Source organism: Pelodiscus sinensis, chromosome 2, assembly GCF_049634645.1.
Source record: "Pelodiscus sinensis isolate JC-2024 chromosome 2, ASM4963464v1, whole genome shotgun sequence".
Lineage (NCBI taxonomy): Eukaryota > Metazoa > Chordata > Testudines > Trionychidae > Pelodiscus > Pelodiscus sinensis.
Genome location: NC_134712.1, coordinates 228,234,255 through 228,252,222, shown reverse-complemented (window position 1 = coordinate 228,252,222; position 17,968 = coordinate 228,234,255). Strand labels below are relative to the sequence as shown.

General features: G+C 45.2%; 1 protein-coding gene and 1 long non-coding RNA gene across 7 annotated transcripts in view; one reads left to right on the top strand and one right to left on the bottom strand.

Annotated features, from left to right (window-relative positions):
- LOC142827374 (uncharacterized) overlaps nt 1-17,968 on the top strand; it is an 84,163-nt gene that overhangs the window by 6,221 nt on the left and 59,974 nt on the right. The window contains exon 2 of the long non-coding RNA XR_012902087.1: nt 15,274-15,429. This is a non-coding gene — a long non-coding RNA (uncharacterized LOC142827374). The remainder of the gene's footprint in view (nt 1-15,273; nt 15,430-17,968) is intronic.
- The window catches only part of JCAD (junctional cadherin 5 associated), a 90,450-nt gene that overhangs the window by 46,405 nt on the left and 26,077 nt on the right, over nt 1-17,968 (bottom strand). The gene's annotated exons all lie outside the window — the stretch shown is intronic.

The window sequence follows — 17,968 nt, the reverse complement described above, 5'->3', positions numbered from 1 at the left end:
GGGGGTAGCTGTCAATAGAATTATGGAAGAAGTGCACTGCTGTAAACTCGGGTGATTTTATTGCAAATCTTGCCACCATTCCGTTTTTATTCAAGTCCCAGCTCCTGGAATGGAGAATCTCCACTTCCATTAAAAATATGTGTAGCTCTCATGGTTGCAGTAGAAAGCCTAATGTGAACTCAGTGTAACCTAGAGGCTCAGAAATTGGATGGCACATATTTTAGACATTTAAAAAAACCCTAAATTATTTTTAAACTGTAACTCCTGATGTTTTGTGGCTAGACTCTGGATTTTTAAATGCTCTAAGGTCGCAATACTGGAAATGCATTTGAGGGAAGGATCTGAATGGAAGAGGATGGAGAAAGCACTTAGCTATGGACTCAAGAAACATGGGATTCTAGGTCTAGCTCTACCACTGTTTTGTCTTGAGAAAGTAACTTCACTTCTGTTTCCTTTCACCCTTTAAGCTTTAGATTTCTCAGGGCAGGCTTTGTCTTACTGTGTGTTTTTCAGCACCCAGGAAAATGGGCCCTTCTATCAGTTGGTGCCCTGTAGCTGCTACTATACTACAAATAGTTATTCCATGAGACTAAGATGAGTATCAGGGGCTAAAGTAAGGACAGGCATGGGAGATGGTAAAGGCACCTTCCCTTGTTATGCTACAGCGTGGCCTGGTCTACACCACAGCAGAAAGATGAATCAAGATATGCAACTCCAGCTATGGTAATGACATAGCTGAAGCTGATATATCTTAAATTGCATTTTTGCACTATCCACACAGAAGGAGGTTGATGGGAGCAAATGCTCCTCATAAGGAACAGGAGTATCGACACCAACAGGGGCATTCTCTGAGTTTGATTTAGCGGGTCTTAACTAGACCCGCTAAATCAAACCTTGGAAGATGGACCGCAGCAGCGTCAATCTTCTGTGTAGTGAAGACATGGCCTAAAAATTGAGGCAGTGCTTTCCCAGGCCTGGGTGGGAAGTGCTTCTCTACTGGTCCCCCTACACCTTCACAGGTATAGGAGAGCTCTCCTTCTTGGTTCAAATTACTTCAACCACTGGAGAAGGTAGGTGTTTCACACTCAGGAATATGCAGATTCAAGCATATAGAGACTGAAGAAGTAAAAAGATAGCAGTGGGAGAAGTGTATAAAAGGGACATTTAGGAGAGGACATTGGGAAGAGGAAAGGAAGGCAAAGATGTGCAAGGGGTGGCTTTGTGCAGGGCCCCAAAGCGGTGGCTGTTTGGGGAAGGAGAAAAGCAGCAAAAGGAGGGATCCTGAGAGAGGAGTGACATGATCCAGCAGCAGGAGCCCTTAGCAAGAGCACTCTGTACAGACCGCAGAAGCACAGCAGGGCAAGTACAGGGGAGGTTTCAAAAGACATAACCGAGCGCTGGACCAGGACCCAGAGAAAGAGGTGAGCCAAGTGGGAGTTCGAAGTAAAGTTGCCACCTAGTCATTCAACTCACATTCTGACAAGTGGCCTGCTGGACATTTAAAACAGTCTCAAAATATCTAGGGGTGACAAATTGCCAGCACAGGGATGCACGGGGCTTGGGCATGAGGAGCTAGAAAGCAGATATGGAAAGAAAGCTGCTGTGTCCAAAGCCAGAACATACAAATACAAAAGAAATTGCCTGGATGGTGAAGATATGAAAAAGCAGGGTGCTCAGAAGAGGGAACAATGCAACAGCAGTCTGCCTTCTCATGCGTACTGGAGCCTAAGTCACATCTTGGCAATATAAGTGACAAGCACAGCACTGCTCAGTGCATCTCCCTGCTTTTTCTGGTTCACTCTGAGTCAAGACCTGCTTTCAGTGAAATAAATGCATGTTTTGCCATTGACTTCACTGGGGTCAGGACTTGTCCTTTAGCAATTCTTTCCTAACCGCTTATCCACCTAAGGTTACAGTTCATGTTCCACCATCAGCTTTAATGATCAGGGTCAGTACTTTCCCCTCATTTCTGTTATGCTCATTATTAGTGTTATGTCTCATTTCTAGAAGTGACCTCGGGTCAATGGTGTTTGCATACTGCCTGGTTGGGAATGTGATAGAGGCTTGAGATGCAGGCCCAGCAAGTATTCAGTGAAGGACACAGGACTGAAAACACTTTGCAGTATTTTTTTAAATGAGTAGGTGTATTGATTTTTCATCTAAAATATTGTTCCAAGTTCTCTCTGTAGCTCTTCTTGCTAGTCTATTGCTGCATTCTAGAACATATGCTGGAACTAGCACATACCTGAAAGTTACCATAACTAACAAGTCACAGATGTAGTATTAAATCCTTGGCTAGTTTTCCCTCCCTCTTCTGTTCTATGTGGCACATATTACAGCCATAATATATTAAATCTTCTTGGAACAGATGCTATTCATAAGTGAAATTACTGTTCCATGTTTGCACAAATACATGTTACATTGCCCCTATGGTCAGCAACCACCTGTTTATAGAATTGGCACCTTTTTTGCATTTCGAGCATGTTAGCTTAAAGTATTGTATAGCTACATGGGGTGGGGTGATGGGTCGGGGGAGAGAGTCAAGATTTGCCCCAGAGAGGAGATATTTCATTAGTCAGTTCTTTTCTACTTCTTCAGCAGGCTTTTTTTTTACCCTTATCATTTGTGGGATTCAGTTTCTTAACAGCTTTAACAGCTTCTTAAACACTCTTTAATAAGTAGATTAAAAGAGCTGTCTTTCCATGGGGGAGGGGGCAGAACCAGTCAAGGTATTTTTAGTGCTTATTCTTTTAAACTAATTTAATGTTTTTGAAAAGTGCCAGGATTAGAAGCTGTGGGAACTAAGTTGTGTGTTTAAGTCACTGAACTGATAGGAAATGGGTAGCAGCAACATAGTTTCCTTGCACTGCTCCATAGGTGTGCTTTGGCCCTGACCTAAAAAGACCATTTCAATGGGTCTTTCAAGCCCATTCAGTCTTTTGCCTCTCCACAGACATTCAGTTTTGATATTAGACTTTGTGCCTCAGACACTTGGGTTACTGGGACAGGTTATAGCATTTGGTGCCCAGAGAGGGGCATTAGTGATAGAATTAGTATCCAATTCCTTTCTCCCCCTCTCCAAACATAGGATCTAAGTTAACACTTAAGCTGAAACTGCCTGGGGGTTTTAAAACATGAAACAATGATGGGAAAAATACAGTAGAACCTTAGAGTTATGAACAGAAAAGATACAAACATCTCATTTGTAACTAGAATTATGCAATTAGGCAGCAGCAGAGACCAAAAAAGCAGATACAGTACAGTGCTTGTTAAGTGCAAACTACTTAAAAAAGAGAGTCTAAAACAAATACTTGACAATGTAAGGGAACTGTTTTTGTGCTGGTTTCATTTAAATTAAGATGGTTAAAAGCAGCATTTTTCTTCTGCACAGTAAAGTTTCAAAGCAGTATTAACTCAATGTCCAATTGTCAACTTTTGAAAGAACCAAAATGTTTTTGTTCAGAGAAACATTGCCAAGTTGGGAATGGAGGTTGTTCCCAAGCCCAAATGTTATAGCCCCATACTCTGAGCCCCATGACCCTCAGTCAGCTGACCCAGACCAGCTGCAGGAGTGCCACTATCCAGCATGGACATCCATATACCAAGGTTTACAAAGCCCACTGACTATTACGGATGACACTTTTACTTTCATCATGTGACCATGTCAGAGAAATTCCCTGAGTGAAGTTCTCTGCCCCTTTGTTTCTGACCTGAACTCCAGAAAAATCCCCAATGTCAAGCAATTGTTATCTAGATCGAATATGAACTAAATATATTATAAATTAAGTGAGAAAAGGACCACATTTTGGGAAGAACTGGGCAGATGAAAATTATTCTGGCATGGATTGTGGGATCTCTCATCTGGCATAAAGTTAGCAGAGCCAGTACTTCCACCAGCCACCCTTCACCTTGTAGAGGTAGGATTGCCAGATACTTTCACAAAAAATACCAAACATGGCGGGAAAAAAATTGGTTGAACAAACAGAGACACACCAAAAAAAAAAAAAAAAAGTCACTGAGCCTTTAAATCCCCACTCTCCCTGCTCCGTCTGCCCCCACCAGACGTGGAAGAGGAAGAATTCCCAAGCAGCCTTCTGTCCAAGAAAAACAGAAACACCTGGCAGCCCTATGTAGGTTGGGTGTCAGGGACAGGAGGGAGGAGAAGTTGTTGGGGCCAGGGTAGAACTGTTCTGCTGATCCTCAGTTAATGTCAGGGCTCTAAGCAGAGGAGATGCTCCACACATTGTAGGATTGAGTCTTAAATCTGAAGTAACTCCACTGAAGTAATAGGGCTCTTCCTGGCCTCATCTGTACCACTGTAAATCTAGTCTCAAAAAGGAGTTGCTCCATATTTACACAGATGAACATGCATCTGTCGAAGTGGGTCTTTGCCCACGAAAGCTTATGCTCCAACACTTCAGTTAGTCTATAAGGTGCCACAGGACTCCTCGCCGCTTTTACAGATGAACATAGTATCTACCTAATGGTGCTACCCTGGTGTAAAACTGGTATGAGAATATACACACACTCACAGAAATGCAGGATAACTGGTGATGCCCAAAATACCCTTAGCCTCCTTTATTAAACTAACTGTATAACTTGTGTGAAAAGAGCAATTCCATTTTAAGAATAGCTGCAAACACATTCTTAAGTGCTAGAAGTAGTTTCTGTCATGAGAGTCTCATCTGTTCACTCATATAAAGAGAGACTGAAATTACTAAGATTGTTTTTCTGAGGGGGGACACATGATGAAAGTATACAAACTACTGAGAGATAAAGAGAAGGTATGGTAGACAGTTTCTAACCACCTGTCTCATAAGAACAAGGACAAAAGTCAATGAAATTAGAAGGCACCAAATTTCCTAATTTAACACAAAACACTATGTCAAAGGCAAGGACACAACAATACCTTTAGGACAGCATTTTATGTTATACTAGGTATTAACCTGTGTTTCATACAATGGCTACAGTGTGACCAAGTAATAAAAATAACTTATTGGAAGTGCTTTGTGATCCTACAAGTCCATAGAATTTCAGAGGGGAGGTAACCAACAAGCTTTTATAGACATTAGAATTTTATAGCTAATTTATGAAACCTATATCCTTTTTTAAACCACTCTATGGATGTTAATGGGGAATTATGCCCCTGCCATAAAATCTATAGATGTTTTTAAACCACCTCTATGAAAGGATAACATTCTATGTGACTCTTGCGTAAGCACAGTAATATTAGTACAGCGATAATGATGGTGTGATGCAGGAGAATGAAGTATTTACTACAGACCCTTCCAGTTAGGTCTATAGAAGACTGCAGAACCCCTTCAAACCAGTAGGCCCTGACAAAAAAGAAATGAACTCAGTGAATTAAAGTACTACAGTAATTTTGTACTGACAAGACTATTTCGAGGGAAGTTTTTGGTTCTGAATCTGAACTGCTATATTTACCTCAAAATAGTAATTTTATAGATGAAACTACCATCCTGTGGGCTAAACAGACAGAAAAATAGAGATACATTCCCTTAACTGAAGACACTGAGCGTTAGACAGTCAGTCAATTTCTGAGGTAGGCAGTTCTTGTTATCTAGCTGATATAGAACAGAAGTACCACAATTTTTACAAATCCAAACAAATCTTGACGTGGGAGATTATTCAGATTATGGAGCTGCTAGAAAGGGACCAAGGAATGAACCAATGCAACTGTCTCTCTCCTCCCCCCTCAAGATAGGGGCAGGGAGAGATATTCTACAGAGTCATCCAATGTCACAATGATTCTTAAATTTTCCTGTAGGCCGCTAGGATTATACTTTTAACAAGCTGCTAATAGAAACTCATTCTAAAATGACTACCAACAGATGACACAGCTGTCAAACTGTTGTGTCTGTGCTGTTATCTATGCAAAATCATTGGTCCACTTTGGTCCAATGTATGTTGGACATGCAAATCCAGGAGGCAAAAATTCTCTTTAGGGCTATGTCTATACTACAGAGTTTTTGCGAAATTCATGGAGCGTCTACACCTCAAGCAAATTTTTGCACCCCCCCCCCCCAAAAAAAATCGAAACAGAGGGGTTTTTCCAGCATAGGTATTCCTTGTTTTATGAGGAAGAACAGCTTTTTGCGCAAAAAGGTGTGTGGGGATGGGGAAGGGGTTTTTTTTGTGCAAAAAGAGGAAAGAGGAAAAAGAACAGGTGCCCTGGTGCTTACTTACTTACAGTGCTTACTTTCGAGAGAGTGTCCATGCAGTCTGGACGCTTTCTTTTGCAAAAGCGCATTGCTTTTTCGATGCTCTTTTGCAGTGTGATCATGCTCTTGTGCAAGAAGTTTTTGCAGAAGATCTCTTCTGAAAAAAACTTCTTGCGCAAAAAGCCTGAAGTCTAGATGTAGCTTAGATGATGTGCACCCCATTTTCACAAAGGAATAATAGACCCAGCTTCATTTTCCCTTGAACCCTCAGAGACATGGAGAAATTCTGCCTTTAGGTGAGTTTCTGTCTTTTAAACAACTAAACAATTGTGAGTCTCTTGGCATTCAATGCTTGGCTTGTGCACGTATACAAGGGCAGAATTTGCCCCAGGGTGCATTACACACTGTCTCCTCCATATGCTCTTAGGACCTGTCACTGTTACACTAAAACTTTAGCCCCACTCCACTGTAAATGTTTCCCAAGGAAGACCAACAAAAAACTGTCTGATTTGGCCATTTTAAAATAACTTGTGTCCACTGGAAGGCTCTCTAAACACATACTGGTAATGACTAAGAGATATGTATAATTTTGGTGAAAAAGCCATGCTAATTACACTCATTCTTTGCAAGGGTCATGATAATGTTACAATATTGTATTTACATAAAAAGCAGAGAAAGAAGTAGTTTTCTTACCAAGATGAAAGTCTTTGAAACCTATTCATTCTTTATACCTAAATTGCTTTGTCAGAAAACGAGTTCTTAAAAACAATAACATTGTTGGGAGATGAAAGTAACAAAATCTTGCTGATGCCTTTTATGTTATAACTTTTTTTAAAAAATTAAGTTACGTTGTTACACCTTTCATTCTGGAACAGAAGGAGCACCAGTGCTTAACTGACCAGGGCTAAGCATTACAACAATAAAATCCTTTTTTAGACAAAGTCTTATTTGGATTAATGAGAAGGAGCCAACGTATATTTTGTTAGGCTTTTTTGTCTAGGAAAATATGATTTAAGGCTGCCACTGTATTTTTAATTTGCCCAGTTTATGCAGCCCATATAGGTTGATTTTTTGTGTGCTTCAGAACTATAGTTGTTCTTTATATAATGTCATATGTGCTACAACTTAGGATCTAAAGGTTAAACAAAGGAAACTGTGAAAATCTTAATTATTCACTTCTTTGTTTTATTGGTATAAGTCTAAATCCTGACATTGGATGGGTTATAGGCATTGTGAGAAAAAAGTACCCTGTTAGGTTAGGTTGATGATTCAAGTCTGTAATGTTAGGATCCACTTGTACTGTGCAAATTCTTTTTCTAATCCAATACCAATCCTACAGCAGAGTAGAGATCATATGAGATTCAGCAATTAATCTGTTCATGCTGAACACACACACACCATGGAAAGTGTAAGCCTTCTAGCCATCTCTTATTGGTAGTGGACTGACAGCCTAAGAAGGTGATGCTGCTCAGAGCACAAAGAGAGTGTGAACAAAGGATAACCAATGGAAGGACAGAATGTGGAGTTTCAAATCAGCTTTCAAATTAGGAGCCCAGTCATCCCCACTGTGGGGGAATTCACCCAGGAGGAACTCTAGGATGTTCCTCTCTGAAGTTTCCAGCCTAGTGTCACTTACCGGGGCAGGAATGGGAGAGAGTGTGGCCTAGACATCACGTTACAACAATGGTCTCCAACCTTTTTACACTCAAGATCACTTTTTAAATCTCAGAACAAGCAAAGATCTACTGCCCCACCCCTCCTTTCAAAACCTCACCCCTTCCTTGAAGCCCCCCCTCTCTATTCGCCTCCTTTCCATCACTTGCTATCCCCAGCCCTTATACACCCTACACTGCCACTTTTTTTCCCAATTCTTCTGTGGGAAGAGATTTTTCTAACATTCAGCCTGTCTAGACTGGACCAAATGTTAGAAAAACCCCTTCTTTTGGCAGCCCCCTTATTCCTCGTGGAACGAGGAATATAGGGGTTACCGAAAGAGCATGTTTGCTCTTCCACTAAAAAAAAATGGAAGAACAAACATCCCTGGATGCAGAAGAGTTTTCTTGGGATATCTCTGGAATCCTGGAAAAACTCCTGCAGTCTAGCCATGCCCTCACTAAGTTGAGACAGGATGTGTGGGCTCTGGGAGGAAATCTGGATGCAGGAGGAGGTAGAGAAGGGGACGCTGGCTCAGGGAGGGGGCTCCAGGCTGGGCAGTGTTGGGGTCAGATGGAGGGCTGTGGTACTAAGCAAGCCACAGGCTTGTGGATGTGAAGTTGCAGGAATTTGGGTTGGGGTATGTGAGGGGCTCCGGGCAGGAGGTTCCAGTGTATGACAGGCTCAGATCTAGGATCTGGGTGTGTGCGTGTATAGGAGTGCTATGATGCTGCATCCAGATGGGGGCTTGGCCCCAACTGGGGGCGTGTTGGCCAGGCTTCATTTTTAAATAAAATACTATGTTAAACACAAAGTTTCTGCATTGTCTTTATTTATAAGAAGGGCAGGGAACCTTTCTGAGTCAGGGATCACTGACCCACAGAAAAAAGTCAGTTGGGGCCACACAAGGGAGATGCAAAAAAACACCACCTCCTCCAACCCCTCCCCCCTCCCAAACCTCACTAATGTGGCTGGAACTCTGCTGGTGGGAGCAGGGCACGTGGTACTGTGAAAGGGTATTAATGGGTGCTGGGGCAGGGGACAGGGTGGCAGTGGAGGCAAGGGGACAGGGTTCTGGGCTGGGGGCAGGAGGTAGGGTTCTGCAGCAGGGGGCATGGTGCCAGTGGGGGAGAGGGGACAGGGTTCTGCAGCAGGGCATAGGGTGCCAGTGGGAGCAGGAGTCCCCTGCACCCACCTCCCCCTGCAGAGCAGGGAAGCCCCAGCGGGCACCGCCTCCTGGGGCTGCCTCCCCCCTCCCGCAGAGAAGGGTGCACTTGGGCTGAACACCATGACCAGCTGGCCAGGCAGTCCTCCTCTTTGCTCCAGCCCAGCTGCCCTGCACTCAGCCTGGGGAGGCTGTGCCGCTCTCCTACTGGCTGGGAAGCCTTTCCTCTTTGCTCCAGCCCAGCAGGAGTAAGGCGCAGCCGCCCCGCACTGAGCGCGGTGCAGCTGGGCTGGAGCAAAGGGGAGCAGCTGCCCGGTCAGCTGGCCATGGTGTTCAGCCCAGGTGCACCACGCTCCACATGGGCTGGAGCAGAGGAGAAGCCACCTGATCAGCTGGAGTGCAGCGCAGCCTCTGCTGAACACTGTTGCCAGCTGACCAGGCAGCTTCCCTTGTGCTCCAGCCCACATGGACCGTGGTGCACCTGGGCTGAACACCAGGGCTAGCTGGCCGGGCAGCCGCTTCTTTGCTCCAGCCCAGCTGCACCGCACTCAGCCCAGAAGGAGCTAAAGATCAACTCAGAGCCCTTGTGATCGACTGGTAGATCGCAATCTACTGGTTGGTGACCACAGCGTTACAGCTACACAGACCAATCAGGTTACAGGCCTATATTTTCTCAGCAACACAGCCAGCCCAGCCCTTTCATGTGCTTCCTATTCAGCCCACTCCACCCAACAGTTCTACAAGAAGCCACAGGTAGCAGGTTTAAAACAAATAAAAAGGAAGTTTTTCCTCATCAAGTGCACGGTCAACCTGTGGAACTCCTTGATAGAGGATGTTGTGAAGGCTAAAACTTTAACAGGGTTCAAAAAAGAGCTAGATAGATTCATGGAGGGTAGGTCCATCAAAGGCTATTATCAAGGATGGGTAGGAATGGTGTCCCTAGCCTCTGTTTGTCAGAAGCTGGAAATAAGTGGCAGGAGAGGGATTACTTGATGATTACCTGTACTGTTCACTCCCTCTGGGGCACCTGGCATTGGCCGCTGTCAGAAGACAGGATATTGGGCTGGATGGACCTTTTGTCTGATCAGTATGGCTGTTCTTATGTTCACAGAATCACTCCTCTACATCTATTCCCTACTGAGATGATCTGATTTGGTTCATCCTCAGGTTGTTGGGCTAGATGCAGCAGTCACCGAGGTAGGTTCTGTGGCCCATGAGGCAGCTGGTCAGACTATCTAGCAGTTCTGAAATGTTTGAAAGCTGAAGGCACCTTCAGAAAGCTTGGACCAGTTGTGCCTCCCTTTAGCCCTGCCATGTGTTGTTAAAGACCAACCCCAAACGATGGTCACAAGGTATGTCAGTGCTACACACACTCCCAGCACAGCCCTGTTGGGTAGGCACAGACAGGACTGACAGGAGGGGTTTGTTCATACACAACAGCACTGCTCCCTACGTGATGTTAGCAACATCTACAGGACCACTCCTCTGTTGATGTAGCTGTGTCTACACTGGGGATTATGTCAGCAGAGACCCGTCAGTCAGGCGTGTTTGTTTTCACTCCCCTGACTAATATAAATATGTCACTATAACTTTAAAGTGCAGACCAAGCCTCAGAACACACTGGGTCCATCCTCAAGGGATGCAGGCTCACAGATTACCATGAGCAGTGAAATAGCCAACAGTGAGAACATCTGAAGTATTAACACTAGCATTTGAATTAGCACCTATGGACATAAAGAAAGTAGTTTACCTGGCCAAAGGTGAAAGGAAGCCAGTGTGCCCCAGTGCGATGCACTGGTAAGAGACTGGCCGGCTGGGGGTGGGGCGCTGGATGCTGCCAGGGTAGCAACAAACATTGCTTATGTTGCTACACCTTGGGTGGTATGGCTACCATCACTCAGTGGAAAAGCAGCACTGCAGATAGTTATCTATTGTCTCTCCAGAAAGTTGCCCTACATGGAAGTACCCTTATTTCTGCTGGGAAAACAAAGTTTAACATATCTAGAAGCAATCCACATATGGAGTTGCTTTTAAGTGTGTCTGACTTAAGAGGAGAGAGGGCCCAATCCTTAGCTGATATAAACGGGGTGTAGGCTCTACTGACTTTGTAAAGTAAATGGAGCTACACCAAAATTAGACCAGCTGAGGATCTACTCCAGAAAGTGTAATTAGCTCCCTTCCATCTATGACTATTCCGAAACAGACATGAGCCTACATGGAAATACTTGGCCAACGAGGGAATAGATAAGTAATTTATGAATGATTTACCCTTTTGAATAAAGTTAACACAAAAAGTCTTGCAGCATGTCAGAACAACACTGAAATTCTGACTTGCATCCCTCTCAATTTCCACCTTTTATCAGAAAACAAGGAACAGAGGAGTTTGTTTTCAGATCCTTAAACAATGGCAACCCACTATTTCTCAATGGTGTCCTCGTTCCAAATAGCTCCACAATTGGCCTTAATATTTGGCATCCTTAGTAGTCTCAAGAGACATGGCAATGAGTGAATGGTGTGGAAACGGAACTACCCCTGTCAGCCCTACCAGTGTTGACTCCGGATTAGGACTGAGATATATAAATGTGACAGGTTGGAGGGCTTGCTCTGTGATGAGACAGAGGACTTCTGTTTCCTTTTGAGGAGCACAAACATTTCCTTTTTTTTTAAAAAAAAAGCCAGAATGAAACAATGCAACCCCCACCAAAACCTAAAAATAAACATTAATTGAATTCAGCATTTAGTGATTTGTTTTCCTCTCATGATTTGAACACTCACATAGAAAGTAGAAGCACAACATAAACACATTCTTAGCCCTATGTAGTATTTAATTTAACAAAGCACCTCAATGGAATGCTCAGTTTGTCTCCATATTCATCTCCCCTTCAGCTATACATAACTTATTTTTTAAAAATCCAGGTTCACAGAGAGAGTACCCATACCTTACCATTTCACTGAATCCATTCCAAATACAAAAAGCAAATTCTCTTTATGCCCAGCATGCTGAGAAATAAGTAGTTGAGAAACACATGTGCGGAACTCATCTATTTTGATGGCAATATCTTTTGCTGGAGATGGAATATCTGTTTGGGTGATCTGACAAAAATCTTTCAACCAAGTTCTTATGCTAGAAGTGGTCAGATTCTCCTCTCATGTGATAAAGCACTTAGGGGGTCCATGTAACAGACTCTGGCACATTTCAAGAGGGTTCCACATGATACAAACAGCTCTCCTCATCAAACCCTTCTGTTTGACAAACTTTAATGCAGTTTACCTAAATCCATTCAAGACGGAAAAAGGGCTAATCAATTTAACATGTTCATTCCTGACGTCAGGGAATGGTTATAAAAGCTACCAGATGAATTGATCTAGTGGCAGGTAAACTTACATTTGAATTTAATGTAATAAGCCTCTGAATGCAAATGTACTCAGCTTAGCTCTTTCCTGCAAAAGTGTATCCATCCTCAATACAATTCTCATTGAGTAACTCCACCACTACCAAAGGAAAAAAAAATCCCTCCCTCCCAGTACTAGGCTGCATTCTTATTTTGGTATCCTGGGAATAGCATGCAGATATGGAGGTACATTTAAAAAATGAATTAGAAGTAAATCCAGGATATGGAAGTAAAAAAAGTTTCCATTTAACAACTAAATAACCTAATGTTATCAGCACCATTAGAAGGTAGAATCAACTCTTTAAATATGGGAATAAGGAAAGACAGAAAAATTCTGCTCCCAGTTTTGCAAGGTAGTGTACAAATGTAGTGTCTCCTTTAGCTATATGTGTATACAGGCAGTCCCCGGGTTACGTACAAGATAGGGACTGTAGGTTTGTACTTAAGTCGAATTTGTACTTAAGTCGGAACTGGCATCCAGATTCAGCCGCTGCTGAAACTGACCAGCGGCTGACTACAGGAAGCCCGAGGCAGAGTTTCTCTGCCCCGGGCTTCCTGGAATCAGCTGCTGATCAGTTTCAACAGCAGCTGAATCTGGACGCCTGGGACAGAGCAGCTGGGGCGCTGCTGGATAGGTCTCCGCAGCGCCGCACCTCAGCGCTGCAGGGACCAACCGGGCAGCACCCCAGGTGCTCTACCCCAGGTGTCCCCAAGTCAGCTGCTGCTGAAACTGATCAGCGGCTGATTCCAGGAAGCCCAGGGCAGAGCAACTCTGCCTCGGGCTTCCTGTAGTCAGCCGCTGGTCAGTTTCAGCAGCAGCTGACTTGGGGACGCCTGGGGCAGAGCAGCTGGGGTGCTGCTGAGTTGGTCCAGTAGCGCCGCTCCTTGGCGCTATTGGACCAAACCAGCAGCACCCCAGCTGCTCTGCCCCAGGCGTCCTGATTCAGCTGCTCTGCCCCAGGAGTCCAGAGAAAAGCCTGGTCTGCTGGGGGGGGGGGGAGGGGCGCACTAGCTGCGCCCCTCCCCCCCCGGCAGAGCATGGAGATGCGGGCGGCGGGACCAAGACGCGCTGCCGTCCTGCCACCCGGGTCCTCTGCAGACCAGGGAGACGCGGAGCAAAGCCGCGGAGGACCCGGGCAGCAGGAGCGCCCAGACGAGGCTTTGCTCCGCGCCTCCCTGGTCTGCTGGCCCCCCCCAGGAGACCACGGAGACATGGAGCAGCTTTTCTCACCCCGGAGGACAAGGGCAGCGGGACCTCGGCGCGTCTGGGAGGTCCCGCAGCCCGCATCCTTCGGGGCGAGAAAAGCCCAGTTCGTAAGTGCGGATCCGAGGTAAGTCAGATCCGCGTAACTCGGGGACTGCCTGTATTTCCTGCTTGACAACAGCAGGAAGTTTGTACATATGTGAACAGAAAACACACTGACCACTACTGTGAGTGTCTCAGGAGAAAAATAAGCTGTCCATCTGTATACGTGCAATATGCTATATGTTTCCTGCAGTTGGCCGCTGCACTCCAATTGTATTACAATCCATGTTTCAAAGGGACCATCATTTCTTCTGAAATGACTAGCACTGGAGGAGCAGCAGATCTAGTAAGCAGGGTTTCAGGAGTTTATATATCTTTCAACCCACCATGAAAGAGGTTCAAGTAGCAATTTTCTTGGAAAGCCAAAGATTTTACATAGGTCAGAAACAGCAAAGCATTTGTATTACAAAAATAGTTACAACGCACTGGGTATTTTACTGATTGCAATAATTATAGCAGGGATTTCCTTTTATCTAGTTCAAAGTCTCAGTTGCTTCAAGTTTAGAGCTGTCGCACAGCCAAATGAATAATACAGGGCCCGCATTCAATGAAGAGGGCGCACCCAAACCAGCTGCTGGCAGTGGCCTACTTTTGCAAATCTAGAGGGAGTGTGTGTGTGTGTGTGCGTGTGGAGGGGAACAGAGGGGGGACAGAGTACAACAGGATGCAAGCTCCTGTCTACAGTTAACATTACTCAAAAAGGTGCATCAGGAGCATCACAGATCAGAGGAACAACTGGATTCCTAAGGAAGATAAGCCAGGCCTACACTGAACTATACATACAGGTAGAAATTAGTATTACTGCAAAGCTGTTGTATATGCCATCATGTGAGTGCTGCTTAAAATAAAATCACGTTAATGTGAATTCAATCAGGCATATTATGAAGTTAGGGGGCATCAGAACGAAAAGTTGAACTGTGCATGTGCTTTTTTCATATGCAGCCGATCACCAAGAACAAAGGTGGCATATCCTGACAGTATTACATTGTTTAGGAGGGAAGGTTTCTTTTCTTTCTTTTTTTTTAAATGACATTTCGTTTTTACTGTGGGGAAGTTTTTGTTCAGACTGAAGGTAGGAAGCATTAGCCAATTCTAGCTGACAGACTCCTAACATAGAGGGCCCTAAATATCGAGCAATCTCTCTTCATTTGCCATTTATGCAGATTTATAATTTATCATATCTTTACACACCTACCCACCCCAGCAGAGCAAGCCATAACTAGACAGATAACTACTGTAACAGGAGTACCTGCAGAGTAGCATGTGTGCGCTCCCCAGGATAACTGCAAAGTTAGTGAACCTTAGTGTTCCCATGTATTTTGTACATGAGACTGATGAAAAGTGTCGCTTTTCTGTGAATTTCTGTTAGACCCCTCAGCAGGAAACAATTACATGTAATACCAATTTCCTGCAGAATCTCACAAATCCTTCACAGCAGGGATTTCACCTTTCAGTGGTCTACACTGTACAGTACACAAATCTAATTGGAATGGTACAAAGGCAGATCTGTGAAGCAACACGTTCGGCACTCTCTGAAGGCTGGAGAAAATAGTCTCTCATCTTTTAATACAACAGTGTCGCCAAACTATGCACCCTCCAGTGATCAAGATGGTTCTGCACAAAGCCAAGAGATGGATGTAATGCATGGAGGGGAGGAGAAGAGCAAGCACATACCCAGGTCCTGCTGCTTCTGAGGCACGAGATTATACTTCTGCCTTGACAGCAAAACCGGTAAGAATTGCATTTGTAATAATTGGACACACTGGGGCATTGAAACATCAGTCAAAGGGTGCACTTCCCTAACGACAACCCGCTAGAACAAGGAAAGCCTCCTGGGAGTGCATTTCAACACCACTGCGCTCTCCAGCTGCATGCTCAGGATAAAAGCGGCTGTCACTTCAGAGCTCTGTCGGAACGGTTGTATTCTCCACCAGTAGCAGTGACGTGCCAGTGCCAAGGCGTTCACAGAGGCAAAGATCAGATACATGCTTAAAATGAATTAGAGAGAGATTTGCTAACTAGAAACAGGTCCTCAGAGGATGCAATTTGGGTTAACTTCACTGCTACAAGGGAGCATCACCAGTTTACCCCAGAGGAGGATTTGGACCAAAGACTCCAGCTCCTAGTGGGCATGCATCCATAGCTACAAACCACTATTAATTGGCAGTAGCATGTATTCTGGTTGGCAGTCTCAGCAGGGCTGAATGGCTGGGGAAGAAGCACTACCTTTGCCCCAGAGCTAATCCTGCCCCGTGTGGAAGAGGTAGGACAGCAAGGGGACTCTCACTGCTGTCTGTCCTGTTCCTGTTCTATAGATGAGCAAAGATTTCTAGTCTTCCGAACCCAACAAGGAAAATTCACCTGTTCTAAGGTCACCAAAGAAAACAAACTAACCCACCCAAGGGATTCTGTTGGGGGTACTGTCATAAGCATCAGTTCGCCTTATTTTGGAGGATACGGTCTTTTCTAATAGCTGCTGTGGCTTTCTTGACTGGCTACCAGCATGTACATGGACCCAATTTTCAAAAGTCCGCCCCACTTTCTACACGTTTGCTTCTGCCTTTAAACCACAGATTTACATGTCAAACTGGGTACCTGAGTCAGCAGTTTCTCAGTTACTGCATGCAGATAGACGCGCACACACACAGCCTTCAAAAGGCTTACTTTGAAAACTTAGTCCTGAGTATGTGCATTTGCCAGTCTTATTCTTTATGACTGGAGAGAAGCACTACTCAATGCATGCATCATGTCTCAGGTGCAGACACCATGATCCGCAGCTAACAGCACATTGTGGCACTGGTAACAGAATTAGCTGGTCTGGATGTTGGTCAGTAGAGCTTATCTTTCAGCAAAGGAGAGTGGCAAATACAAGCCAGTCAGTTACGCTATGCCCTGTACCATCAAATCCCGACAAGTAAGCACCAATGGGACCTGTCCTACTTGGCCATGACTATAAATACTCATTTTCTAAAACCTCTGTCTTTGCCAGTATTGAGCTATTTATTAACTTCAGATTCAACTGGAGTGTTACTGTCAAGTCCATCTGAGCTGATCCCAGTTTCTAACTGTTAGAGCCCTTATAGTTTTACCATTTAAAGTGGGATTTTAGCATGGAAAATACACTGTCACCTAAAACTTAACTGTGAGCATTAATAAATAAAGGCACCAAGAAATGTGCTGCTAGCAAAGTAATAATTCAAATCTTTGCTGGGATGGGGCTGAAATAGTGAGGGCTGAAACAAATGGGAAAGCTGCCTGATTGCAATCAGCTTTCTGAGGACCAGACTGGGCCACCCTGCTCTGTGGGTATCCAAGGAAGGGGGTAGGGTGACCCCGGCAGGCAGAAATGCATTCCCTGCTTGTTCCAGAGTCCAGGAACAGCTCCCTCTCTTCATCCCTTCAAGTGCAAGATTCTCAATGGGCAGGAGCCATGTGGAGCAGGGAATGGCCACATGCCCCCAAACACCATGGGTGGGAGGGGCAAGAGCCTTTGGGAGCCCAGGGGACTAACGGGGTCCTAGGGTCCGCAGCATGGGTCAGCCCCTCAACTGGCAGTAGCAGGGGAAGTGGAGCAATATCGTCCTAGCACACTCCCCCTTGGCTGCATTGCTTGGGGAGGCACCATCCCTGCACTCATCAGAGGGGAAGCTACCGACGTAGTCAGCAGCTGGGGGAACAGAGCAGGCTGCAGCCCCATTGCTCTGCTTCCCTGGTTCCCACCACTGCAGGTGAGTGCAGGAGGAGGCCAACCCCCGTTGCCGGCACCAGACCCCTGCTAGTCCCCTGAGTGGTGCCACTCAAGGGCATCTGGGGGAAGAGGTGGCCATGGGCAGAACAAGACCAGGGCAAAGGCAGAGGAGGGATTGTTCCACGCCTTCCTCGGGCAAGGACTGGTGCAGGGAAGAGTCACATGACTGGTGTCCTCACGTCCCTCCTCATCCGTCACCCCCATCCATGAGTGAGTAGGAGATGAGGTTATGGATCTGCCTCTAAGCACTGGCAAGCAGAGCTGACAAGATGGCTGGGGAGAATATGCTGCACTACTGTATGTATGCCAGGGAGAACTCTGGAAGGAATTCTCTCTTTGCTGGGCCTCCACCCCACCCCAGTGCAGAGCGGTGAATAACTGACACAAGAGAGCCCTATAAAAGAGGAAGGAAAGGGGATATACAAGTTTTCCAAAGTCATAAGAACGGCCCTACTGGGTCAGACCAAAGGACCATCTCGCCCAGCGTCCTGTCTGCGGACAATGGCCAATGCCAGATGCCCC